Source organism: Thermobia domestica, chromosome 17 (assembly GCF_964235325.1).
Source record: "Thermobia domestica chromosome 17, izTheDome1.hap1.1, whole genome shotgun sequence".
Taxonomy (NCBI): Eukaryota; Metazoa; Arthropoda; class Insecta; order Zygentoma; family Lepismatidae; genus Thermobia; species Thermobia domestica.
In genome coordinates, this window is record NC_137470.1 from 39,352,110 (window position 1) to 39,360,236 (window position 8,127).

An 8,127-nucleotide genomic window follows, 5' to 3' on the forward strand; every position below is an offset into this window, starting at 1 on the left:
CTAAGTGTAAAGGGTTAAGGATTTGCATATTATTATTTTTTTAGTAAGATTTAAATAGGTTTAGTATTTAGTTATAGTAATAAAAATGAATTTAAAAGAAGTAAATATTAGAATTTAATTGGATAAGTAAAGATGTCTTTACGGCATAATAAACAAATGAATTAGTAAATAAATGAGGATTTAAAACTTTTTTAAGTATGACTAAAATAATGTGATAATGAAGAAGAAAATAGTTATGACTAAGAAGCTATCTGAAAAAAAGAGAATAATAATAAATAAGAAGAGATAAAGGCAAGATAGAATGAAAAAAAATGATTGATGAAATTAAATGTTTAGTGATTACGTTTTAAAATTTAGTAAAGATATTGACATAATTAGGAAACATCTTGATAGAAAAATCTAGGTAGGTAAGAAATCACATTTTCGTGATGTTGAATTGGGCGTTTACCAGACCTCTCACGAAAATTTTTATTTATAAATAACACATAAGTCTTCGGCGATATTAAGGCGGTACAGAGAAGGAAATAGTTACCCACTTGTCGTTCTGCAAAGCGGTGAAATTTTTTTTGTGTGTTAATCTGACCTATTTAGCTAAGTATCTAGAAAGAACAAAATTTTGAATTTTTTTTTATTTATTAGAATTTAGGAATAGTAATAAGAGATATAGTTTAAATGTTAAGGAAATAGAGATATAGTTTAAGAAAAATAGGAATAGAGAAAATAGGCTTGCTATCTAGCTGTTAAGTTAGAATAGTTAAGTTCTAAGAATAGGAAAGGTAGAAAATAGACTAATCACGAACATTTAATTCAGGAATGAGAAAATGAAGAAAGAGGAGAGATGGAAAGATCTGGAAAGAGAAAGAGAGTAGAAAAATATATAAAGATAATAGAGAAATAGATAGCAAATTTAATAGAAAAATAGAATAATAGATATTTCATTACGGATGTGACAGTCAAGATTATGATTAATTTTGAAGAATTTTATTATAACAGAAAGTGACAATTATTATTATTATTATTATTATATTATTAAGAATTATGATTATATTTTATTAATGTTAATAAGAAAAAAACAAGAAAGCTAGCTAAATAAATAAGTAAATAAGTAAGCAAGAATATATACTAGTTGAAATAATGAGAAGTAAGCGATATATAGAGAGCTCTAGCTATAGAAATAGTAAATAAATAAATTAAGCTTACTAAGAAATAATTTAGGGGAAAAATAAGACTTGGCTATATGCAGTCTACAGAGAAACCCTTAAGTGTTACAGAACATTCAGAGACGGATTGAAGAATCATGTTTATATAACTGATCATAGATACCGTTTCAAAGCTTAGGCCATTTGGCAAATAAATAAATTAATTATTATTTTGTATTATTAACATTATATTATTATTAAGATTATGATTATATTATATTATTAATTATTATTATATTATTAATTAAAACCCGAAAGTGACGATAACTTGAATAGTTTTTATGTTGCAAGGCCAGTGACTAAAGACGTTGAAGTTAATGACCGAGAATTGAGAATCATAGAGAGTACGATATAAGTGCTATTGATTATTGATATAACATGTAGATATAGTAAATTATCAATTTTATACCCGATTTTATCGAACTAAATAAATAAATAGATAATAAAACATTTTTGAGTATGAAGAAGAGTGGAAATTTAAATTAAATATTTTTTTAAATAAATAAATACATAAATAAATGAATAGTAATAACAAGTGTTCTAGGAAAACACCAAAAGTTAAATAAATAAGTGAAGTAGCTGTATACAAAATGGTATTTGTAGATGAAATTGCGGGGAGGGCCGCAATTTACCATCAAAAGCCCAATCCCAGATTCGAGGAAATGCGAATCAATAAAATCCCTAATCTATAAATATATTTTGTGTACAGTGAATGATAATAAAATGAGTAACTTAATAAAAGGAATAATTAAAAGAATAGGTAACGGGATACGTAAATAATAATACTAATAAAAACATTTTTTAAAATAAGAAACTTGTCAAATTATAAATAAAGTTTAAATTTAATAAATAATAACAAGTAATAGGAAATAATAAAATTAGGTTACTTACCAGTAACAAGTAGAGGAGTACACAGTAACACACGTAACGTTATCACACATCACATAATTGAAAAATGCACACTTATTTTTTTTAAGAAAATAATCACATTTGAGAATTGGTGAATTCAGGTTTCGAGTACTGAGATAGTATTATTACATAATAGTGCAGTAAAACTGTAAGAGTGAGTGGACATGAATTGACGTGGAACGATATGTGTTGGAAAAGGACGTTTTACACGTAGAACGGATGCACGAATTGGTCAAGGTTGAGCGGAAATGAGAGAAGGAGAAGAAGAAAAAAGGAATTTTTGCTAAGATCATCACTTTAACATAAAAGCGTTGACACAGAGTTGACACTGAGTTGCCAACTATGTAACTCAATTTGGGTCAAGTTTGTTGGAACAATAATGCTGTTTTGGTGTTGGTGTATTAGTGTGTTTAGTGTAATCAAGATAGATTTATAGTGAAAGTGCATAAAAGTATATTATCGTGTGTGTGTATGTATAAATTAAATATGAATATATCATTTTTTAGTTCCCTAAGAAAGGACTTAAGATGGAAACAATCGTTAATGTGTTGAAGACAGACAGACTTCAAGTAGTTCTGTGTTACTACAACAGATGGCAGATAATGCAGTGTACTGCTATCAAACATATTTGGCTTCTTAAATAGAAAAGAATTAATTGGACTTTTGAAAAAAAAATCCGTGAGAATTATTAACCATCAATTTTTGTTTTTGTTTAATCTGAACAGTACAATTTTGGCTTTCAATTTTTAAAAATTATATCTGTAATTTCTTATATGAATTAATAATTTGGAAATTTTTGTATACAGGGAGTTCTCCGAAAGCCGATCTTTTTTTTGAAAGATCTAGTCGTCATCGGAGATGCCTCAGTTTAAAGTGGGGGCGTGTCACGGTACGCCAAAATTCTGGAATATTTTAATATCTAAATTCATTCAATTTTATTAAATTGGCTTCAAAAGGAAACAGTAAAGTTTTTGTTTATAATTTAACTTGTTGTAAGAAAGTAATTAGGTTGCACACAGACATATAACATCAGGTTACGTATTGCTGATGACTGTTGTTTTCTTGAAGTAATAGACACGAGTCTGCAAGTGTCACAAGAACATAAACAAATACGAAAAACAAGAAAATGTAAAACGTTGTATAAATTTATGTTAACAATCACACGTTATCAAAATTAGGTAAAATTGTGAATTTCGCAGACTTAAACTGTCTGGAGAATGTAGTCAATGAGAGAAACAGCAGAAATTGTGATTCAGCACAATTTCGGCACAGAGATGTAAGAGCTGCAGAATTTGTAATGAAACAACAACAAATTCGTCATCATGGACATGAACATAAAAAGGTAATGTTTGACTGAATAGGGATCAGCTTTGGAGGATCAGTGGCAGGAGATCCGTTGGTTGATCAGTGTCAAAGGATCATTCTCAGTAGAACAGCTATTGGGAACCAGCTGTTGTCAACAACGATTTCCAGTGGACATCCATCCACTGTGTGGAACTTAGACGACGAACTTCGTGTCCAGGAGTTCGAATCCAGTTCAACGAGGTATGTTATAATACATCTCTGATACTCTCGAGTTGACTAATTCACCAACAGATTTATTAAATGTGATTCAGCTATTTTATCTAATAACTTACATCACAACATCCGACTCTAAACTCTACTTAAAAGATAATCTAATAAATGAATACTTTAAAGTTAACAGTCTAAGTTATAATTGATTCAATCACCTTTCGCATGTTGTTATACAAAATCCTACGCAGTAGGTTGGTGGAGATAGTAGTTTAATGCATTCCTATATACTTCAGATAGTAGATAGAAGCAACTAGTACTGTGTCATTAAACACGTACATCCCTGCTTTATAGGCACGACACAGTATAAAGTTGTCAATATGGAATAACTCGCTTACCCTGAAAGAATCCTCAAGAGATAGTTTATTCGGGGAGTTATTTTTCCTTCACGATTTTCTCAAAAATTACTCGGACAATTTTATTGATAATTCATAAATAAGTATTTGATTAATAACCCTATATTTTAGTATAAGTCATTCCTATGAAAAACAATTACGACGGATAGTTTATTTTGGGCTTCAAGGTTTTCTCCGACAATTGTCTGGAACGACAGGCGATTTTGTTCAAATTTCGCAAATAAATATTTCATTAATAACCAAAAGTATATCTTAACTCATTGTTCGAAACAATTCACAAGAGGTAGGTTACTTCTGATGTGTTCTTTTAGAACGACTTTCTCAAAGATGACTCATTTAATTTTTTCATATTTCATAAACAATTATTGCATTAATTGCTCTATTATATGTCTAATGAAAATGTGCTCAAAGTGTGAGTTAGTTTTTAGTGTGGATTTTGTTCAATCGAAGTTTTTTATTCGATAATCTGACATTCGATGTATTTGAATAATACGATACTTTTTTTCGTATTATCCAAGTACACACTTCAGTAACAACTGCGGCCTAACACAGTTAAGAAATTGAATTGAAAAAGTTTAGTGCGGTGGCCCTGTAATTGAATTTTTTTTTTGGTAAAATCCCTAGCTTTTTGAGGTAAACTCAGGCTTTTCTTTTTCGAGCGACAAAAGAGAGAAGAAAATGTGGTAATTGTGGAAATAGTATATCAAATTCAGATTTCAACGGATATACATACCTCATGGCGTCTACATACCGAAAATGTGATTTTTCGATACCTGTCCTTCCGGTCCGACCGTTCGGTACACTTTTCTGTGCACTCGCCTAGAGGCCATACCGTTCAACGTATCTACACCAAATTTTAAACTTAGGGTTTACATAGTATTCCTAAAGGAGATTTTCCAATCTTTTTCCTACCGCCTAAAATAAGTGTACGCTATTTTCTCCAAAATGGTTTTAACAATTTTGTTTATTTTTCATTAATCAATATTTAATCAACAACCCTATATTGCAGTCAGAGCCCTGCAAACCCAGGCCCGAAGACGGCCCGGCCCGACCCGAATGGATCTGAATTCTGTGCCCGGATCGACCCGGCCCGGCCCGAATCTCGAGCCGGGCTCTAACCGGGCCGGGCACATTTCGGACCGGGCACAAATCGTTACATTTCAAAATGAAACTATATACATTAATTGGTTACTTCAAAAAAGTGCGGGGAAAACTGCCCCCTTTGCCACCCCCTAATCGCCACCCATGCCAAAAACATTAAGATTAACACAGGCTGCCAACATTAGTTTCCGATCCGTCTTTCACAGTGTTAGGGGGTGGCAAAGGGGGCAGTTTTCCCCGCACTTTTTTGAAGTAACCAATTAATGTATATAGTTTCATTTGGAAATGTAACGATTTTGCATGTGTTACTGATTAATAGGAAAAAATGCTGCCATATAATATTTGCTGTTGCGTGAATACGTATTGGTTGTCTTCCCGTGGAGTAAAGAAAGCTATAGTAATTGCGTTTTAATCGCCACAGAAAATAACCCCAAAAAATAACCTATTGGAGCACAATTTCAGCATACTTTCATTTCTTCTTACAAGGGCTCCATATGTTAGTGAGCCGCTTTGAAGCTAATCGAAAGAACATTATGCAAAAAAGTAGGGCCTATTTCACAAGTTATTCTTTAATTGCACAAAAATTGACAGTTCCTAAAATGTCTTTTCTTCTTTCTAAAGTAAGGAATATCGATTAAAAAGAGCGTGATAAGAAACAACTTCTACCTTTTCCATTGTTTTGTAGTGTAATATACGAGTGAAGTGTTGTGTTTAAGGATGTACGAGTGTATATACAATAAAATTTAGTAAATTGAACATAATTCTAGGTTTTAAGTTTATTTTGTATAACTGAAGTGTAGATTGATTCTAAGTATTGTTGTGTATTGATGTGTTCCTAGAAAGTGAAAACTGCACCTAATGGCAACGAACATATTTCAAGAAGTTGCAAAAGCAAATATTTCTTTAAATGTAGCATATGCTTGTAGTATTTACTGCCTTTCATTTTCTAAGAGTAATAACAGACATTTAATAGCATGTGTGGAATTAAATATTAATTTTTTCATTAATCCTCAGTTTCAATATAACTTTTGCAAAACAAGCATAATTATTAATTAGTATACTATGATTAATATTATCCTTTCTATTTATTTGTTTTGCAAATTTATTAAATAATATGATCACACAATTTTCCAGACAGAATTTTAAGATGTTCATGAGCAAGGAATCAAATCTCTTCTTACACTTTCGTTGTTTAAGAGTACAAAGGGCTAGTATCTACTTGCGTTGTTCTTCTCAATTTACTTAATAAACTATTATATACGATATACGGTATTTTAACTGAAAATATAGTATCCTATTAGTTATACAACCTCTCGTCAAACAAAATGTTAGAAAAAACCAGAAAAACTAACATTTATATACAAATATTCAGATCATGTCTTGCCCCCTCACTTTTAACGTCCAACCGCCGCCACCGGTGTTTGGAAAATTAACTCTTTATTCAAGACTATAAAGTACTGTACTTCTACTACTCTCATTACTACTACTACTGCTACTGCTATTATTATTATTATTATTATTATTATTATTATTATTACTTCTACTACTACAACTGCTACGAGCATCAGAGTTGACATGTCTGGCGGTACATACTTTACAATCTAAGTACAGAAAAAATCGAAGAAATACTAGTTATTATGGCCAGTCTGCGTAGTCTGGCCTGTAGAATGAATTCACATCTGGTGCTAGAGGTCGTCGGATCGATCCCTCCTCGTGTTATGTGAGCTTTGTGGTTGACAAACATCGTGAGCGTGGGAGTTTTTGGATTAGCCCGTTTTCGTCCACTGTCTTCATTCCACCAATTCATCCATCATCATCCATACGTCTTGAGCCATAATTGCCTAAAGAACATATGAGAAAGTCAAGTCCTTGACCTACTAATTAGAATTTGCTCCGCTATCATTAGACCACGGAGACCGAAGCCATGAACTGGCGTGTTCATAAGATTAGCGCAATTTGTAGTAATGTTCAATTAGCACAGCAGATTCCAAATCATATTACATATTCCTGTATTCTTTATAATTCGAAGCTACAATAATAATAACAAAAAAACAATGATCAAATAAATCACCCAGACCCCAGGATCGATGAAATGTTCCTGGAACGGTGCGTAACAAGTAAATAACAGAGCTATATGACGGAATGCGAGGCAGTAAATCAAACCAAAATCCACACATATCATTGTTGATCAAAAAATACCTCAAAAGTCCCCTGAATGAAAAATGTATAGGTATCAGCTATCAAAAATGCCTCTTAACATCACATATAATAGAAGGGATAGTTGATATTAAGAAAATGAAAATATAAGGTTTCCTAAGAAACCAATAGTGCAAAATGAACATCGCTTTACTGTATGTCCTTGTACGCATCGAATAGCACGGAAACAGAGTCAACAGTTTCAGGCTTTAGAGCATTTCTCCGTTCCTGAGTACTAAAATCTCTTTCATTAGACGCACTAGAAGCAGGGATGACGAGATACTGACGCGTTAATTTACACAATTTTGGTAATGTTTGTTCTTGTTGCTTCTAGTTCTCTTACTCATGATGACATGTTGAGGTAGATGTCTACTTCATCATCAAATTCACCAGAGACTGAATGTCTATCTTCCCAATCCATTAGTTTATTCTTGGTAGGTGGTTCCAAGTTATGCCAACTAGCCTAAAGGAGACGATGGTGAGAAATAAATGAAATAGTGGAGTAAATAAAGTGGAAGGAAACAGGAGAACGCCGCGAACCCCCCACACGGTGTTTGTCCACCACAAAGTTCACTTGGCGAGAGCTCGGATCAAACCAGGGACCCCATACACCAGAGGTGAACGCTCAACCACTGAGCCACCGTTCCAGGAACACCTAATCGACCCTGGCGATTTGGTGATTTATTTGATCATTATATTTTGTTATATTTGGAGCATCATACTATAAACAATACATGAACATGTAACATCATTCGATATTTGCCTTGCTAATTGAACATTACTACAAATTGCAC